This window comes from Rhinolophus ferrumequinum, chromosome 6 (assembly GCF_004115265.2).
Source record: "Rhinolophus ferrumequinum isolate MPI-CBG mRhiFer1 chromosome 6, mRhiFer1_v1.p, whole genome shotgun sequence".
Lineage (NCBI taxonomy): Eukaryota > Metazoa > Chordata > Mammalia > Chiroptera > Rhinolophidae > Rhinolophus > Rhinolophus ferrumequinum.
In genome coordinates, this window is record NC_046289.1 from 93,700,138 (window position 1) to 93,721,897 (window position 21,760).

Genomic DNA, 21,760 nt, shown 5'->3' on the forward strand with positions numbered 1-21,760 from the left:
TGAGGTGGGGAGGGTATCCCAGATTTTTTGGGTGGGCCCACTCAAATTGTGTGTGCCATTAAAAGTGGAAGATGACAAAGGAAGAGTGGGTCAAAGAGAAACAACAACAGAAAGAGAAGAGATTTGAAATGTCACAGTGACTTGGCTTACTATTGCTGGCTTTGAAACTGGAGGAAGGGGGCTGTAACCCCAAAATGTGTATGGGGTTATAGAAGCTGGGAACGGGCCTCTGCTGACAGCCATTAAGGAAACAGGGATCTCAGTACTACAAATGCAAGGAACTGAGTTCTTCACACAACAACCCAAATGAAGAAGGAAATGGATCCTTTCCTAGAGCGTCCAGAAAAAAATGCAGCCCTTTTGACAGCTTGATTTTAGCCCAGTGAGACCTGTGTTTGGCTTCTGACCTACATACTGTAAGATATTAAATCTGCATTGTTTAAGCCACTACTTATATGGTGGTTTGTTATAACAGCAATCAAAAACTAATACACAAGTTTCCTACCCTGTTCCACTTGTACTTGATAAAAATAGTAACAATGAAAACATTATGTAACATTTACTATTAAGTTCTTATTAAGGGTCAGACATTATTCTAATCGTTTAAACTTTTTTTTTTTTTTTTTACTTAAATACTTCTCAAAAGATAGGATATGTATTATTATCCCCATTTCAATTTAAGAAAAAGAGATTAGGTAACAAATTTCTTCAGATTTGTTTTATGGCCAAACGTATCATCTATCCTGGAAAATGTTTCATGTATATTTGAGAATAATGTGTATTCTGCTGCTGTTGGATAAATGTTCTATAAATGTCTGATCTAATATATAATTTAGATCCAATGTTTCCTTGTTCATTTTCTGTCTAGATGATCTCTCCAAGGCCGAATGTGGGGTACTGAAGCCCCCTATTATTATTGTACTACTGTCTATTTCAACCTTCAGATCTGTTAATATTTGCTTTATACATTTAGGTGCTCCTATGTTAGGTGCATAAACATTTACAAATGTTATATCTTTTTGATGTATTGACCCTTTATTTTTATGTAATGACTTTCTGTTTCTCATTACAGCCTTTGGCTTAAAGTGTGTTTTGTCTAAGTACAGTTACACCAGTTAGGGGGGCGGGGGGCGGGTTTGTTTGTTTGTTTGTTTGGTTTCCACTTATAGAATATCTTTTTATATCCCTTCACTGTCAGTTGATATGTGTCCTTAAAGCAGAAGTGAGTTTTTGTAGGCAGCTATAGTTGGAATTTTAATCCATGCAGACACTCTGTCTTTTGATTGGGTAATTTAGTCCATTTACACTTAAAATAATTGTTGATAGTAAAGGACTTACTGTTGCCACTTTAATTGTTTTCTGATTGTTTTATAATTCTTGTTCCTGTTTTTCCGGTTTTGCTCTCTTCCTTTGTGATTTGAGGATTTTCTGTAGTGGTACGCTTTGATTCTTTTCTCTTTATCTTTTTTTTTTTAATATCTACTATAGGTTTACCTGTGTGATTACTATGAGGCTTACATAAAATATTCTATATTTATAATTGCCTATTTTAAGCAGATAATTATTTTGAAAACATACATAAGCTCCCCCATTTTCCATTTTATAGTTTTGAGGTCACTGTAACTTTTTACATTGTATGTATCCATTAACAAATTATTTTATAGTTATTTTTTTTTACTTTTTTCTTTTAACCTTCTTACCAGAGTTATAACTGATTCACTGACTACCATTACAACTTTACAATATTCATAATTTAACCATACGTTTACATTTATCAGTGAGTTTTGCAATTTCATGTTTTCCTGCTACTAATTTGTGTCCATTTGTTTCAACTTGAAAAACTCCCTTTAACATTTCTTAGAAGACATCATCACTCTTTTTCGTTGTTCCTCTGATTGGATAAATTCCTCTGCCCTACTTTTAGGTTGCTGATACTGTCTTCTGTTTGATCTAGTCTTCTTTGAAACCCTCTGTTGAATTTGTGAGTTCTGCTTTATTGTATCCTTCTGCTTTGTAATTTTTGTTTGGTACTTTTTATATTTTCCATATCTTTGTTGCAATTCTCACTTTGTACCTGCATTTCTCTCCCACTTCGAGTTTGCATCTTTTTTACTGTCATTTTAAAATCTATTATCCGGTAAGTCACTTATCCCCATTTCCTTAAGATCTATAGATGTTTATCTTTTTTGGGAACGTATTCTTTTGTTTCTTAATTTTCTTTGACTGGCTATGTTGGTTTATGTTTATTATAGAAAATTGCTACCTGTCTCAGTCCTGACAGAGTGATCTTGTGTAGGATATGAACTCAATCAGCTCGATCACCAGGTTATCGCAAACCTTTGTGATTGTCCAACCTGCCTTCTTGGGTCTTAGTGGGTCCCAGTAGTTGAGAGTATGCCAAGATCAGTTAGTGACCTAAAGGGGAGGATTGCAGTCAGCACCTAGACACAGGCTGATAAGAAGTTGGACTCTTAGGCAATAGCTGGGAAAATGTATAATGAAATCCCTGCCAGAGGGAAGCTGGGACATGAGCATTTTGTCAGCTCCCTGTATGTTGGGCTCAGGTGTTAAGCCACAGGAGGTAGGGAGCAGGTGCTACTGCACACATTAAGTACTTCTTCTTTGTTTGCTACAGTTCTGTGGGACTCATCAATGCAAATTCCATTGGCTATCAGAGCCAGGTGATCTAGGGGCCTAGCCTTTGGCTACAACAGCAAAATGTGGGTGTCAGACATGGATACAAACTCCTGCTAGGGAGATACTGGTAACTTGGAGTGGTTTGAAGGAAGAAGGTTAGGGAAGTGTTCACCAGCTTCCCCATTCTCTGGAGAGGATTCTAGTTAGTCCCTAGATAAATGCTAGAAGGCTGACCCACAGGCAGCAGCTTTGAAAGTATGCAGATGGAACCCTTTCAGGGAAATGGGTGTCTTTTCCTGTTCTTCTGCACTCGGCCCAGAGAGTGTAGCCACAGGGAGTACTTGAGTGACTGTTAACAACTGCTTCTTTGTTTGGTATAGTGTTATGAGTCTCATGGATACAAGCCTTGGTGGCTTTCAGAGGTGGCTGTTTTGGGAGCCCATCTCTCCTGTGGAAGCATTAAAAGCTGGAGATGCTAAGGGTCCAAAGCCTTCAATGCTCGGGGATAAGCTGGGAGTTGGGAGTTCCCTCCCAATTGTATTATGGGTGGGACTCTTTTTGAGAATATGTCTCAGCCATTCTTACCCACTGGACATGAATATTTTCTCTTTATTGGATTATTGTCATTCATTTGTCTGATACATATGAATCACTCAGCTATTCTTTTTTTTCTTTCACAGGGCATTGCTCTGTGTATAGTTGTATACTCAGTGTATCCATGGGAGGAAGGGAGTTAGGAGCCTCCTATGTTGCCATCTTGGTTAACACTCCCCCACACTATGAGTTGTCTTTTAAATACATTAAGCAATCAAATTTGAATTCCTTTTTTCCTGTAAGAAAACGGTACAAATATTTAAATGAAAACACCTCAGAGGATAACACTCCCATTTAGGAAATTTACATTTTATTCTTATTCTGTATAATTTCACTTGCATTGGTCTAAATTATGTGATGATGGGAAATTAACCTTACATAACAAACAAAACAAAATCCTAACATTGAATGAAACAGTTAGAATCTCAAATAAAAGTTTATCTGCCCTAAAACTCTCAATATAACAAGCACATTTTATTAATAAAATTTATTACTTTTGTCTTATATTCAGTATAGTAAATTCTATTTTGATATGTATTATTTGTACATATTTTTTATTTTGCATTGAGGCTATCTTTGTGAGATTTAAAGTACTTATTTATTCTCGTTGATGCAGGTGATGACTCCCACTAAAGAATTCCTTTTGGGACTATCTCTATTTCCTAGTGTCCTTACTGGATTATTGTCATTCATTTAGTCAGAAGGCCAGTCAGGAATCAACTAATATTCCTTTACCAGCTATTATTTATAATGATGTAGAGCACTCAATTGCCTGCCTCAAGAAACTGACAATCTTGTGGGATCCTGAATCAACCATTTATCATTTGATTCAACTTCCTTTGTAATCTATGGCAATGGTGCTGGGGAATACTGCCCTCCTGCTTTTAACATACCCTAAAGTTCATCCATGTAATGGATACAGTTCAATGGTTTTTATATATCCAGAGAGTTGTGCAACAATCTGCACAATCTGGATTTAGATCATTTTCCCATACCCATTAGCAGGCATTTATTTCTCCCCTCTACCCTCATCTCCTGGAAACCACTAATTTAATTTCTATGGATATAGTTTGCTTATTTTGGATGTTTCATGTAAATGGAATTATATAATATGTGGTGTAGAGTGACCAGCTTTATTCACTTGTAATATTGTAGCATGTATTACCTTGTTTCCCCGAAAATAAGACCTAGCTGGACAATCAGCTCTAATACATCTTTTGGAGCAAAAACTAATATAAGACCCGGTCTTATTTTACTATAATGTAATATTATATTATAATGTAATATAATATAATAAGTTATATAATGTATTACTTATATAATATAAGACCCGGTCATCTTGTATTAATTTTTGCTCCAAAAGACTCATTAGAGCTGATTGTCCAGCTAGGTCTTCTTTTTGGGGAAACATGGTAGTACTTCATTAATCATACTGCATTATCTGGATGTTGCACAATTTGTATGTCCATTCATCAGTTGATGGATATTTGTGTTGTTTCCAATTTTTGGCTATTAAGCACAATGAGACTATGAACATTCATGTACAAGTTTTTGTACGGACATATGTTTTGATTTCTCTTGGCTATGTACCTAGAAGCGGAATTGCTAGGCCATATGGGGACTCTGTGTTTAACATTTTGTGAAACTGCCAAACTTTTCCAAAGGGGCTACCTCACTTTATTTTCCCACCAGCAATGAATAAAGGGTCCCGTTTCTACACATCCTTATCAACACTTGTTATTGTCTGTCTTTTTTATTTTATTGTCATTTGTGAGATGACGTATTACATTGTAGTTTGATTAGTATTTCCCTAATGGTGATGAGCATATATTCATGTGAACATTGGCCATTTGTATATCTCCTTTGGAAAGAATGTTGTTTTCAACACTTTTGCATGTTGAATAAAAGTTAGACATGTTATTTTTAATTAACAGATGATTTCTAGCACAGTTTTACTTTATAGAAAAATTGAACAGAAAGTACAAGGAGTTTCAATTCCTTTTCCCACCTACTCAGTTTCCTCTACTATTCACATCTTTTCATTGGTATGTTGCATTCATTACAATTGATACAGTATTATTAGCTATAGTCTATAGTTTGCATTAGGCTCATTCTGTTTTGCACTGGTCTATGTGTCTGTCAAATGCATAATGTCATGTATGTACTGTTACAGTACCACACAGAATAACTTCACTGTCTTAAAAATTCTCTCTGTTCCATGTGTGTATCTTCCCTCACCTCTCAAATTCCTGGCACCACTCATCTTTTGATTGTTTCTATATTTTTGCCTTGTCCAGAATGTTATATAGTTCAATTATTTTCTTCAGTCACTTAGATCTACTGTTGATCCGATTAGTGAATTTTTCATTTTGGATATGGAATTTTCATTTCAGAAATTTTCAGTATTCTGAAATTTCATTCCAAAATGTTCATTGGTACTTATTTAATGATTTCTATTGGTTTATTGATATATTTTCTATTTGATGGGACATTTTCATCAGATTTTCCTTTATTTTCTTTTGGTATGATTGTCTTTAATCCTTTCAACACATTTAAAATAGTTTCTTAGAAGTCTTTCTTACTAAGTATATATCACTGGACCCCCTCAAAAATAGTTTCTACTGTTTTTTTTTTCTCCCTGCAAAATGAATCAAACTTTTCTGTTTCTTTCTGTGTCTCCCAAACTTTGCTGAAGACTGGGCATTTTATATAATACATTTAGAGGTATTGATCCCTACCTCAACCCCAAGGGTGAGTAGAATTAGTACTACTGCCTTATAATCAACCAGGCATGAAGAATAGTTTTGAAGATGTACCTAAGCCTTGGTCTTATAGTTCTACTCCAGTTTTATAATATGGATAAACCTATAATCATCCGAACAAGGAGTTGTTCACAAGAATGTTCATTATATCAATATTTGCTGGAGGGAGAATAGGACACAGGCAACTTAAATGTCTATCAGCTGGAAAATGGATAAATGAATTTGAGTACTATTTTTTACTGCTGCATTTTACATATATATATATATATATATATATATATATATATATATAGATGATATAACATTTTAAAATTTATTTATTATAAATTTTAAATTTTATATTTTAAAATTGTTAATACTGGTTGTTGTGGGTACATGAGACTTTTATTATTTTGCCATAATTCTATATATTATATAGCTATGGAATATTATTTAGCATTGAAAGAGTAAAAGAAAAAAATATTATTTACAACAGATCTATATTCTAAAATAATAAAATGATGTAAGTACATCAGGTTGAAGAAAAATGATTTCAGTTAGAAAATGTGTCTATGCAAATGAATGAAGAGTTACAAATAGGGTAAATGCATCCTAAAATATAAACAGGAAGACTCAACAATATGATATTGAAAATACATAGACGTTAACTATAAAAACAGGTAAAATGTAAAAGGATGGGGAAAAGTTGTAGCATGCAGACACTAATCATTATAAAGCTGAAGTAGTTCTATTAATATTTAAGTATTCTTCAGTTAAAGAAACATAAGCAGATAAAAATATTTTTATGATAAAAAGATCAAATAAACAAGAAGATAAGCTAATCTAAATGTATGTGCATCTAATAACAAAAGTTCAAAATATATGAAGAAACAATGACAAAATTAAAAAATAAACTGTCAAATTCACAAGTATAGTTGGAGATTTTCACATTCTTCTCTCCATACTTAGAACAAACACACAGAAAATTGGTAAGGGTATAGGAGACTTTAAATTATTGTCAAACATCTTTATTTTATTTATTTATTTATTTATTTATTTATTTATTTATTTATTTATTTATTTATTTATTTAAGTTTATTGGGGTGACAATTGTTAGTAAAGTTACTTAGATTTCAGGTGTACAATTCTATAATACATTATTTATATATCACATTGTGTGTTCACCACCCAGAGTCAGTTCTTCCATCACCATATATTTGATCCTTTTTACTCTTATCTACTACTCCTCTTCCCCCTTACCCCTGGTAACCACTAAACTATTGTCTCTGTTTGTGAGTTTTTGTGTCTTCCTTTGTCTTGTTCTTTTGTTATTTTCAGTTTTATATACCACATATTAGTGAAATCATATGGTTCTCAACTTTTTCTGTCTGATATATTTTGCTTAGCATAATAATCTCAAATTCCATCCATGATGTTGCAAATGGCACTATTTCATCTTTTCTTATGGCAGAATAGTATTCCATTGTGTGTATGTATATCATGTCTTCTTTATCCAATCATCTATTGAAGGACACTTTGGTTGTTTCCATGTCTTGGCCACCATAAATAAAGCTGCAACATCTTTAACTAATTAATATTAATAGAATACTACATTTATCAATTTCAGAGTATACATTCTTTTCAAGTAAAATTAGAATATTCACAAAATAGACAGTATCCTGGGCCATAAATCAAGTTTTAGTGAATTTACAAGAATTGACTCAATAGAAAATATATCCCTCAAAGAGATAAAATTTAATTATGAATCAGTAACTAATACATTTGGAGCATTTACAAATATTTGGAAATTAAGCAACATATTTCTGAATAACTGAGGGGTCAAAGAAGACATCCCAAAAGATGTTAGAAAAAAATTTAAAAATTGAATGGTATTATTATGCAAATACAGCATAAAAAATTTGAAGAATGCAGCTCAAGCAATGCTTAGATAAAAAACTATATTTTACTAATTTTATTAAACAGGAGAATGGTTAAATGATTTAAACTACCAAATTAACAAACTAGATAAAGAACAAATTAAACCCAAATTGGAAGGTAAGAAATAATGAAGATGAGAATGAACATCAATATAATAATGAAATAACAAATGATAGATAAAAATTACTGGAAAAGCACTTGCATCCCTGAAAAGTAAAATTAAACCCAACTACCTCTAGCTAGACTGATAATGAAGAAAATAGAAACCACTAAGCAATAATATCAGGAATGACTGTGGCAACATCATTACATCATTACAGATCCTAGATTTAAAAAGGGTAAAGATAATGGAGGGAAAGAACAAGGGTAATAACATACATAATCTTAACAATTTCAAAAAGTTAAAAACAATTTATCAAAGCTCTAATACTATAACATAGAATTTTTGCTAGAACCCTTGGATATGTCTTTGGAAAAAGAAATTAACTTTGGCCCCTGCCTCATAAAGTATGAAAAAATTAACTCAAATGGATCATAGACCTAAATAAATCCTAAAATTATAAACTAGAAGGAAATAGAAGAACTTCATTGTGAACTAAATGATTTCTTAGGACAAAAAACAAAAAACAAAAAATGTACTAACTATTAAAAAAAATCAATAAATTGAACTTTATTTTACAATCCTCTTTAAAGGTCAACTTTTGAAAATGAAAAAGCAAGCCAAATAATGACAGTGTATTTACATTACCTAACAATACGAAGGGCTTATTATTAAAAAATATGAAAAACTCTTATAACATAATAATGAAAAGACTATAACCAAATAAAAATGGGCAAGAGATACTCAATATCTTTAAACATCAAGAAAATGCAAAATAAAGCACAATGTTACTGCATACCAATTTGAAAAGTTAAAATGAAAAAGATTGGCAATACCAAGTACGGGTGAAGATAAGCAGCCAATGGAATTCTTATACATATCCAATGGAAATTCAAATTGTGTGATCATTTTAAAGACTAGTTTTCCAATGTCTATAAAGTGAAAATACACTTATCATGAAATCTTACTTTCAGATATTTTATCAAGAAAAATAAAAACATATGACTGCACAATAACATGTACATATTTATATATAATTGTTCACAAAAGCCACAAACTGGAAACAGTCCCTATATCTATCATCAGGTGAAGGGATGAACTGATTGTGGTATCTTCAATCAATGGAATACAATACATCATTAAAAAAGAATACACTACTGATACATGTATCAAAATGGATGAAACTCAGAAACCATTATGGAGAGTGAGTGAAGGCAAGAACAACAATGTATGTACTGTATGATTCTATTTATATGAAGCGGTAGAAGAAACAACAATAATCTATAGTGATGGAAATAAGATCAGTAGTTGTTTGAGTAATAAGATTGTGTTTATGAGGTTGTATGTTATTTGTCAAAATATGTGTGATCAATGCATTTTACCTTATGTGTTTTACTGTAAGGAAATTATACCTAAAGTAGATTTAGAAAGTAATACAGGCCATGGATGAAATGCATTCAAATAGAACAAAAGCAATATTAATAAAAAGTAGGTTTTTCTACAGTCTACAGGCAAACATTATAAACAATTTAGGATAAATTTTTCCAGAAATACTATTTGTATATGTATAAACTCATAAGTGCATCATTGAGTTTTTAATATCATAGCAGTATTTTATACATGAAAAGGAGCACTTATAGGTGTTTGTTTTTTATACCGAATTTAATAAAATTGTAAATTTAAAAAAATCTCATTTCTTCCATTATATGAAAACAGAGTCCAATGATAATGTTGTATTAAGTTTGGTTTCCTCACTACCTCCAATCATTAGTCAATTCTAGCACTTTGAATACAATAAGAGGTCAAGACATAATCAAGTTAATATAGCATATCTGGTCCATCCAATCTTACTACCAACAGGATTGGGGAATATGTTTTGGAAAAGGAGCATGTGAAATGTAATAATCAGAGAGTGAGAGGGAGTTGTGTTTTAAATTTGCATAGAAAATCCGGATTTAAAAAAAACACTTTGCTCTAGCAAATTTTTTATAGGCTGGCTACTTGATTTATAAGGGTTATTTTTCCTTAAAACATCAGTAACCAAAATAAAGTGCCTTAATTTTTACTACAGATTTATGTGATGCTGAAAAGTTTATCTATCATTGGAAGATGAAACATAAACTATGCAATTTTGATAAATGGTTAGTAATGAGCAGATTTCATTTTGCTCTCCCCCAAAATGATTTTTAGCATTAAACCTCCTTATTATATTTATATACATATTTAAACTGAACAAAGTATTTAATGATGAACATACATTGAAGAATAAAAATAGTTGTCTATTCAAAGAAAAAAGCTTTAAAATAAATAGGAGAAAAAAAATCACTCACAGTTTGTGAACATGGGAATCTGAGCCATTTTATTTAGTGGATTTGTTAGATTGAAAGAATATACTTGAACATCATCTATATATTACATTGTGTGTTCACCACAGAATTATACACTTGAAACCTATGTAACTTTACTAACCGTTGCCACCCCAATGAACTTCAATTAAAAAAAAAATTGTATATGAGTAAAAAAAAAGAAAAGTACACTTTTGTTATGTGTCTCAAGAACGTTCTTCTTATTTTCTTGTGAAAGCATGCTTTTTAACAACAAATTACACACATTCCTTAGGATTGATGTAAATCCATATTTTAAAATTATATTTTCCTATAACTGGTAAAGTAGATAAAATCTGATTAGACATCTTATAATCTTGATGAAATCTGAACTTTTTTCCCTTTGTAATTTTATTAGACAAAACTGATAATCCCTCATATAATCCCTTTTTTTTTTGGTGAGTTTTACAGAGGGTTAATTCAAGATATGGATTCATAAAATAACGTTCTAGAGTCATAAAATGGATTATTATGATTTTTATTACCATGTTATTGATTATATTCCCTATGCTAAAGAAGTTATCACCACGATAAGTCCAGCAATCATCTGACACTACCACACTAATAAAAATATTGATCTTTCCTTCCTTTTTAAATTTTTCAATTAGAGTTGACATTCAATATTACTTTATATTAGTTTCAAGTGTACAGCATAGTGGTTAGACATTTTATAATTTAGAAGGTGATTCCTCTGACTAGTACCCACCTGGCACTATACATAGTTATTACCATATTATTGATTATATTCCCTACACTTTACATCCCCATGACTATTCTGTAACTACCAATTTGTATTTCTAATCCCTTCTTCATTAAAATGAATTATTACTAGAGCTAGAGTAGGTAGGTATTTCTAGTTTGTGTCAAAATTATTGAAATTATATAATAACTCGCTTCCAGTATTGTATTAGGTTGGTGCAAAAATCATTGCGGGTTTGCAATATTTTTTAACCTTTTAAACCGCAATGACTTTTGCACCAACCTAATACTACCTCTTTTCGTATTAATCTATTATTGGATTTTGAAAGCTTAAGGCATTAAGTAATATTACCTTATGAAAAATGTCAGTTCACTTTATATGGAAAGTGTCTAACTTAGGCAGTCACTCTTGGACATCTTCGATCATTATTTTTGAGCATATTATTGGTTGGACTTTAATACAATTGTTGAACTTACTGTGCTATGAACAGAAGCAGACACCAGTGGTTAAAAGAACAAAGAATGGCCTACACAGCTAAAATGACACCTATCAGGGAAGATGTGAAAACTGTGGAGAGAAAGTAGGCTGTAGAGCATATGTGAAGAATTAATCATAGTGTACGATATTAGAGTTCAGCCTTCCAACAGAATCAAGTCACAGCCCATAAATCTCAATATGAAACGCAGTTGGTGCAACCTCCAATGTTGTAAATTCCACATGGATCCAGGAATTTTATCTTTTTGCATCAAAGGATTGAGAAATAAAATGGAAATTTACATTTTTATCTGAAACGTTTTCATCAACAACCTATTCAGAATGATTGGACTATTTTTACAGGATGAAATTAAATTAAGGATACTTTTTATATTAGATTTGAGTGAACTGTCCTTTTAATCAAATCTGCAATAGGTTCTATATTCATTTTTATAATTAATAATAAAGTTCAAACTCCCATATTTCTCTGTCACAGTGTATTAACAAATGAGGAAGTTACTTTACTTCTTATAGTTTACAATAGTGCATTCAACCATAATTATAATATTCTTGTATTTCAAATATTTTGACGTTTTACTACATACAAACGTTCTTTTCTGAATACAGCAGAAAGAGTTACTTAACTGAACATTTTAAAACATTCTGCATGACAAGTAATACATTTACCATCTAAAAGAATCAATTTTAAAATTAGGGTAAACCAATAAAAAGTAGTGATCACTGAACAAAATATCTCCTCAAAATGATGGCTGTTCTTGCTTTGTGTTAGAATTCAGTGGAAAATACATTAATTTTATGAACATAGATTTTTTTCCCCTAAGTAATAGCACAAAGATAATTAGACCTGTTCTTTTCAACATTATTTTATCATTGAAAATGATCAGAAGCGGACTTTTGACTTTCTTAGAAATGAGCCCACACACTAGAAACAATAAATGAATGATCCTCGTGCAATAAGCCCTGAGGATGCCGTATTGCTCTGTTGGCCCTTCACTGCCCTGTCATCTAATGGTCTCCTGCTATCTATTGTTTGCACTTTGAAGAAATAAGATTATTTATGCCGGCCTTGCAAATAAGTACACAACAATTTATCAGCACAAATTGTTTTGTCAGCTTGTCTTGCCCTATAGTTTTGCCAGTTAATGAACAATAACTTATATTATCTCAATAGCCTAACATAAACCACTGTTTGTTCTCAACAAATGTCTGCAGCAGTGTTGTCGAAGTTGATAGCAGTATAGTCTATGCAAGTTAGAATAAATTTGTGTTTATTTGTTGATTTTTTTAAAAAACATATAGGCATTATAGCCTATAAAGGTCTGTGTCATTTTGGCCTATATAGTATAAAATAACCTTTACCTGCTGTTAAGTCTATATATTGATCCTGTGCATTTTTCCCCTTCTCCTTCCCAAAACTCCACACACAAAAAAATGGTACAAGAAGAAATAATAGCACTCTGAAAATTACAAAGAGGATGGAAAAATGTATAATGGCTTAGCAAACCACAGAATAGCTAAAAATTAAGCCAACTCTGAGGAATTGGGGGAGGGGTGATGAGGCAACAAAAATTAGGCTCATTCTGGAAATTTCTATCCAGAAAGGCTCTGATGTTCACTTCTGTCGGCAGATTACAAAAGTCACAAGAAGAGGATAGTTTGAATGGTGCTAGACTCCTCTATCTCTATAAGTGTTAGAATCCTGTATGTTTCCCCTCATATGATTGACTACTTTTCTAGAGATGTGGAACCATATAGCTTTTGATTTGAGCAACTATCACGTCTGAAGGAGGAGGTGAATTGAAAGACTAAAAAGATTGGGGTTACACACTAATCTTCATGTCAAAGTAAAACTCTAACACTCTGGATTTCTCATTCTATTCTTGTTTTTTAACAGCTACTTTCATTTGGGTATTTTCTTACTTGTAGCTAAGCCTTCCTGACTGATACAGAAAGTTTATCAGCCATTTTCAGATTCAAGCTAGTGCTTGAAAAATCTGCTTCAATACAGTTAAATGAAGAACTTTGTCCCCATAGGAAGTGAGAAATTTGATGAAGCTACCAAGGTTTAATTTAAGTCATATTGCTGAACAAAATGTATTATTAGACCTAGGAGTTAGATGGAGCAAGAGTGTGACTCCATGACCTTCTGCTCAAACCTGTCTGCTAACAAGAAAGTAGGATCTGGGTATGTTAATGATCCTGACTTCCTTCAGAAAAGCAGTAGAACATTTCTGCCTTTGGCTATTTCTCACTTTCTTAGAGAGGTCAATGCTAACATGCACAGTCAACTTATACCGTTGACCCTGAACGATGCCGGTTGGAACTGCACAGGTCCACCCATATGTGGATTTTTTTCAATAAATATTGTGGCAGTCAGTCCTCCATATCTGCGGGTTTCCAACCCACAAATTTAACCAATTGCAGATAAAGACCATATTTTCAATCCATAGTTGGGAACCTGTTGATGCAGAGGTTCATCTTATACACAAATTTTCAACTTCATGGGGTCAGTGCCCCGATTGTTCAAGGGTCAGTTGCTCCACATTGTTCAAAGGTCATTTGCTAATAGTAGTTATTTATGTAAACAATAATTGACCTTTCTGTCCATTTATTTGGATAACAATTATAAATAAGCACTTAATTAAGCATCAGATACTACTTTTATCCTCTACCTTAGTTGATAATGATAATCCTTCTTTTTGTGTATGTTCATTCCATGTAATCTGCTCCACTGCTTAAAAAAGTCAAAGAACTTTTGTTTCATGACATAATCCTTCTAATTTATAGCAGTAATTTTCAAACAGCATCGAATCCTAGAGTTCTGCAGAGCTAGCCAAAGGGATGGTATATGTATGTGTATATGTGTATATTATATCCATGTACATTTGTGTATGCATATGTGTATGAGTGTATATGAGTCTGTGTGTGTACATTTGTGTAAATGAGTATGTCTGGGTCTGTATATGCATTAGTGTATGCATACAGAGGATGCCAAAAAATGTATACACATTTTAAAGGAAAAACTGTATTAAAATAATAATACTTGATATATACCAACAGTAAAAGATGAATACAAGTCATGTGTATACATTTTTTTTGGCACCCCGGTATGTAGGGGGTGATTCCAAGAAGTGTAGCTTCAGAATCTCATCACAGTCTTAACCCAAAGGAACTGTAGTCACACGTGTTTTGTTTTTTAAGCCTCTTGCAAGTGTGTATTTAGGAAAACAATGTTAAAGACAGATTAAAATATAAAAGAAGCTCAGAAAACAGCCAAACATTTCTTTTAACATACTTTTCTAAATCATTTAAACATACTTTTCTAAAATAATTTGGGACATATGCACTTTAAATCTACATACTATAATCTCTCAATTTAATTTTACCAAATATATTCACCCCTCTACTCTACTAAACATTTTCCTCCTAGCAAGATAGCTTTCCAAAAATAGCCATGTTTTCATTCAAATTTCTTTCTTATTTTTCCTTTTCCTTGGATCACCTTCTGGAAGAATTATAATAAGCAAAGAAATTGGCAAAATCCAATGATCAGAAAGAAAAAAAGAAATGAAACAAGGCTAGATAATCTATAAATTGCACAGTAAGCTTAGAATAATTGAATCAATTCCAGTTCAGAAATGGTTTGGCCTAAAATATTCTCTGACTGCAGTCTGCATGCATACATATGCTTTCTTAGAAATCAAGGCCAAATCACTTGGCAGAAATATGTTTACCCACTGTGTTTTGTCATTTTACTAGTGACTTTGAAGCCTTTGCTGAATCCATAGAATTTTGAAATAATTTATGCATTTCCTGGAGATTCCTGGAGAATAGGGAACACTAGTAGAAACACTACTGTGCATATAGAAATATTGATATGGAAAATACACAGTTTGAATTCAAGTTTTCAGACATGTGGCAACATGGAAAATTAAGCTGCCTTAATTTTTCCTTTCAGAAATTATATTTTAAAAATGAGAAAGTGACACTTTCATATGTCACATGCACATCGCATTGTATTTTCAATTTTGAACTGACTGCACTCCATACTCTATGGTCTTAAACTTGGCATTAGTATTACCCCGAAGCCCCCCAATGACTTTTCTTCCCTTCAAAGTGCAGGCTCCTGCTTTCTCTATCAGAAATTCTATCGCTTCGGTCCGTTTCACTATGACTCATGAACGAGCAACACATTGTCTGGCATTTAGGAGTTGCAAATTCTAGGTATGTATTTAGTTCAGATTTGGATGTGCCATATACATATGGAGCTCAAATTTGTATAAATTCATACAAATTTGTGTGGATGATTTCTCCAATGGCATTGAAGTTCTTCAGGGTTCAGTCACACGCTATCTTCCTTGCTCATGTTATATCTTTTCATACATGACTGAATCCATTTTCTGTAGCTTTAAGATCTTTCTGTAACTTCACAATTTCTTAAGTATCATCACCAGGCCAGCCCTCTCTTCTAAATCCCGGATCTATATATACATTTGCTTTTTGACATTTTCACTTGAATGTCACATTGGCATCTCAATTTTTTTAAATTTAGTTCCAAGCCTAAACTCTTGTTTTCTTTCCAATAACTGACTATTTTTTGGTGTTCCTCATAATAGAACATGGCATGGTTTAAACAGCAAACTTTTTTTCTTTGTCACAGTTATGGAGGCTGGAAGTGCAAGATCAAGGCACCAGTAGATGACGGTCTGATGAGTGTTCTCTTCTTGGTTTGCATGTGGCTATCTTCTCTTTGTAACCTTCCATGGTGGAGAGGGAGAGAGAATAAGCAAGGTCTCTAGTGTCCCTTCTCATAAGGGTACGTATCATATCATGAGGGCTGCACCCTAATGAATGAATCATTTCCCAGAAGTCTCAGTTCTAAATACTATCCAATTGGGGGTCATAATTTCAACATATTAATTTGGTGAGGGGAAACAAACATGTAGTCCATAACGTCAACTCACATTCTGTCAATTTAAAATTTCTCTTCATGTCCTCTCATGCCATCCTCATCTAAGCCACTGTCATCTCTCAGTTGGACGAAGTGCAAATGTAAATCCGACCACAAAAATGCCTTGATTAAATTTCTTAATTCTTCTAATTGTTCCTGAGGTAAAATTCAAAATTATTAATACAACGTACAAAGCCCTGCAAAATCGACCCTAACTTCTAGTTCCTGTTACTATCTTTCCTACCATATTCTTGCCACAGAGAACTGCATTTTTCTCTGCTTCTCTAACATACGCGGTCAGACAATTAAGTTCGCGAACTCATCCTACAAAAAGTGATACATATCTCATTGCTGAATATCACTATGGTGACCTTTGAAGTACTCCCCTTGGGAAGTTATGTACCGACGGCAGTGCCTAGTCCACCCTTCAAAACAATTTTGGAACTCTTTTTCTGGAATGGCCATCAGAGCTGTCATCGTATTACCCTTGATGTCTTGAATGTCATCAAAATGTCTTCCTTTCAATATTTCCTTTATCTTTGGGTAAAGAAAGAAGTCATTGGAGGCCAGATCAGGTGACTAGGGAGGGTGTTCCAATACAGTTATTTGTTTGCTGGCTAAAACTCCCTCACAGACAGTGCCATGTGAGCTGGTGCATTGTCGTGATGCAAGAGCCATGAATTGTCAGCAAAAAGTTCAGGTTGTTTAACTTTTTAACACTGCCTTTTCAGGACTTCCAAATAGTGAACTTGGTTAACTGTTTGTTCAGTTGGTACAAATTCACAATGACTAATCCCTCTGATATCACAAACATTGTTGCAACAAGTTCATGACCTCCTATATAGCTTTCAGAGTTGTAAAACCCATGAACATGTGACAGAATAAAAGCTCCTGCTGGGTAAGAAATTATAGGAGAGCTTCTAGTTGATCTACATGAGCATAAGTCACAGGTCTCAAACTTGTTACTTATACGCACACTGGGATAATTTGTAGTGGCATTTACTGGTTGAATTTTGGTCATCTTTAATTTATCATATAGAATAATAGAAAGGTCCTTAAAGTCTGAAAAATGTAAAATATTCCACAGTACTCAAAGGAATTGTATAGCAAATTATACAGTGGTGAAACTGGCATTAGTAACATTAGTAACAAAACTAGAGTAAGTTTTGAATTAGTCACTTGTTCCGCAAGAGAAAGTCTGGGTGAAAAAAAGACATGTGATAGTAATTTTGTTTTCTTTAATTTTTTTGTAATTTCAGGATAGACCTCCACCCTAAAATTGATTTTGATATTGAGACTAACACACACACACACACACACACACACACACACACACACACAGCAGTAAGTTATGAAAAAGTTCATTACATATTGAAGCTTTCTGTGGAGAATGGAGTGACTCTTCAACAGGCCTGAAATGGCTTAAGAAAGAAAATGTTATTAACTTGGGGTTCTTATGATGATTAGGAGGTGGGGTTGCAGTGAGGGATTTCACATGTGGCTTGATCTTCTTGCCAGTGCTAAAGAAAACAGCACCCAGGTTTTTTTTATATGCTTGTCCAGATGTGGGGCAGAAGGAAAGAGGAAGAAGTGAGCTATAAAAGCAGGCATCAGTTGAACATCAAAAATGAAGCCAATCCTTTAAATGATGAAGCTATTAATAAACAGATACATGGTGAAATTCTTTTATATTTGTCTTTTTAGAATATTTGCTTTTGCTTCCCTTCTCCCTTACCCTGGCAAGTGTTTTTTGGTCCTATCAACCTAGGACACGTGTTAAGTTAATTTCCTCACGTTGAGTGTCCTGGGACCTAAAGGTAATATGACTTCAATCCTACGGACACAAAGGACCAACCTTTGGTTACAGATTATCAAAGGAGATGTTTTCATTTTCCTACCCAGAGCCTCGTAAATTTTCCTTATCACCTTTTTGCCAGGAGACATAAATGCACCCTGTACTAAACATGCAGCTTTTTCCAGCGTCCTGAGTTTAAATGATAGTTTCAATTTCAGCTCGCCATCTCACTCCTGTTACTTGAATATCCTCTAAAATCCAAGGCTCTAGGTTCTTAAAATTGGGAGACATCATCAAGAAATCAGCATTTCAGGACCTATTTACCCCTTTATTTTTCTACATCCCATTATTTTTGACCCCAGCCTTTTAGAAAATGTATGTGTTTTTTTTTTTTATTTAGAAAAAAATTTTAGGTTTGAATTAGTTTTCAGGACATCTATTTCACAATACTAGAAATGGAGATTAATGTTGTTTTTGTCTATTCTATTCTATTCCCCATTTGGACAGGATTAGCTAATTTTTAACATAGCACTTAACTTGTATATAAGAAGGAAAAATGTTAAAAAATATTAGACAAAATATTTGAATATTCCAGTTCAAAATACGAATAAATCATGCATCTTCGTGTGGACATTTATGGAATGTTTACTTTTCTTTATCATTTACATAATTTGCAAGATAATCTTTGTGGGTTTTTTGGTTTGTTTTATAAGGATCAATAAGATGCAATGTACAAAAGAGGGTAAATACAAATATTTTGTGAGTCACAGTATGTTTTCAGAGATGTTTCCAAATTTACGGTATATTTTGATTCAATTATTGATTACACCCTACTACCGTTTTCTATAGGATCAACTCCAAACAATTAAAAAAATTTAAAAACTTTCATTCAATTACTGTCACCCCATAAATAATTTCATTGTTTCCAACAGCATAAATTTAAAAAATGATTATAGTGTATATCTTGTTGGCATTTTTAAAGTGCAGTAAATTATTGGAAAACTTGTAGGGACAGTGTCATAACTGTTTCACTGCAATATCCCAACCATACTAATTTGAACACTTTCAGAAATGTAAATTAACTTTAGATTTTGTTGTAAATGGTAATTTTATACCTACTGCCATTCATCCTTTGCTATTTCAAAGTCAAATTGGAGCTTTTCTAGGTGTATCTCTATTCAGGCCTAATTAAATATACAGTTTAATCACACACAGTTTTATCCATTCCCTGGACACCTGCCATATTTGTTTTTGTGTAAGTAATTAAATTAGATTTTGGTTCCTTTTTTTTCATTTCTTTGACTTTTTATGAATTCTTTTTTTCTGTTTTGAAATGTTATTGTCTCCACATTTTATACTTCATGAAATCTACGGCCCTATTATATTTAATTCTCAAGAAAATACTATACAATTGTTAAATTCACAATGCAGAGAATGGAATCATGTAAGATGAATCAAGTAATCAAAATTATTTTAAATCTCTGGTATATCATATATTTAAATCTAATTATAGACAGTTTAAGTTTAGTTATCCTCAAGCAGAATATTTGTGTTGCAACTTATTTAACAATAAAACATATTTTAGTTCTTTACCTACTTTATATTGAAAACTCTGAATAATTTCAGTCAAGTAGGTAAAGCAAACACACACACACACAGAGAAAGAGAGAGAGAGAGAGAAAAAAAATTTACCTTAATACTAGTAAGAGGTGAGGTGTCAGCTGAGGTTTCTAAACTTGAGGGATTAATGTCAGTTGTCCTCAGTGTAATACAAACTACAGTCTTCCTATGTAGTACACATCTGAAATTCTGTTTACATGTATTTCTCTTAATTTCATCAACCATTTGTTCTAGACACTTGTATTTGCTACTTGGTGGCTTGATGAAGTAGAGGAAACCCATTTTCAATATGCAATCACAAAAAGAGATTGGTATCAACTTGTTAAAGCTATCAACTCAGTTATTTAAATGAGCTTTCATGTCTTTTTCTATTTTCAAGATTGCAAACTGTAATCCTTATATAGGACCTTTAGAGGAAATCAGTCACATAAGTCAGGCGAATTTATAGTTTTGAGGTGGGGCTCAGCAGGGCTGATCTTTTCCTATGCTGGCTGTTGACTACTAAAATGATTTCCTGTTGGTTGGTGCAAAGCTCCAGGCCCTGAGGTCACTTGTGCTGTGTGTTTATGAATCCTTCCTAGAATACCTTGCCACAATCCAGGGGAAATTTCTGGCACCAAAAGATGGCCAGTTCCCCACTCTAGCCTCTGTTCTGACTGTTGTTGCTTTTTCCATAATAATTGTTAAGTAGGTTGAATATTATCACAGTAGTAAGAGATAAAGTCCTACTAGAAGACAAATTCTACATCAGTGTTGGTGAAATGATCTATTATTTGTGTATTATGACTTAAAAATAAAACGATGTGAGTAAACAAAAAGTTGGGTAAAGAAACACAGAAATGCATTATTTGCAGATTCAGATGTTCTTTGTATAACGAAATATATGAGGTAAAGTATAAAAAATGCTGAACAAAGTGTCTGGATCAGAGCCAGTGTTGAATTTCTCCTTCCATAATTCCTAATGCAGTATTGGGTTCATAGAGTAGTTAAGGTGGTGCGAAGTGCCTAGGGAGATAAGTAGCCTAGTCTGTCCAAAAGCCTAAATGGTAGGCGAAAAAGAATCCTGCTTACCATCTTGACACAGGGAATTCTGAGTTTATACCTGAGTAATTTACCCTAGGAATTGTCATTCCAAATTTCTTAAAATGATCATTATGTGGAATTCCTTAGTTATCTCTCCCAAACATACAAAGGTGGAGCCTACAAGTCAGGAGACAATTAGTGTTTTCAAACAATTAGAGTGAAATGGAAGGAATGCTGTCTTAGGATTCTGTTCCCTTCGATCACTACTGGTGGGCCTCTGAAAATAGCTTCCTTGATAAAATGCAAATGTTCATTCTACTTCAGAGAATTGTTTACAAAGATTAAATATGATAATACATATGCAACACATCCAGCTTAGTGCCTGGCACATTTTAAGAACTCAAAAAGTGGTATTATTCTTATTATTATGATTATATGATTAATGATTATGAACAATGTTAGTTTCCTTGCCATTGGAGGAGTTCAATATTTTCTCCTGTTAATAAATTTAAAAGTGCCAAAAGCAAACAGTTATCAAGAATAGAGAAGATAGAGAGAAACAACTGTTAAAAAGTAAAGGGGCCATTTATTTATTTGCTTATTTACGTATTTATTTATTTAAGATGAAGACAGTGGTATTCATGTGAATTACCTGTCAAAGTAACTTCCTATCTTTCCTACCAGTACTTTCCATAAGTGATAGTTTAGTCAATGATCTCTCCATTTCCTCTGCTTACCTCTCTCTCCTTCCTTTCGGTGCTACTTCCCACATCATCATCAAG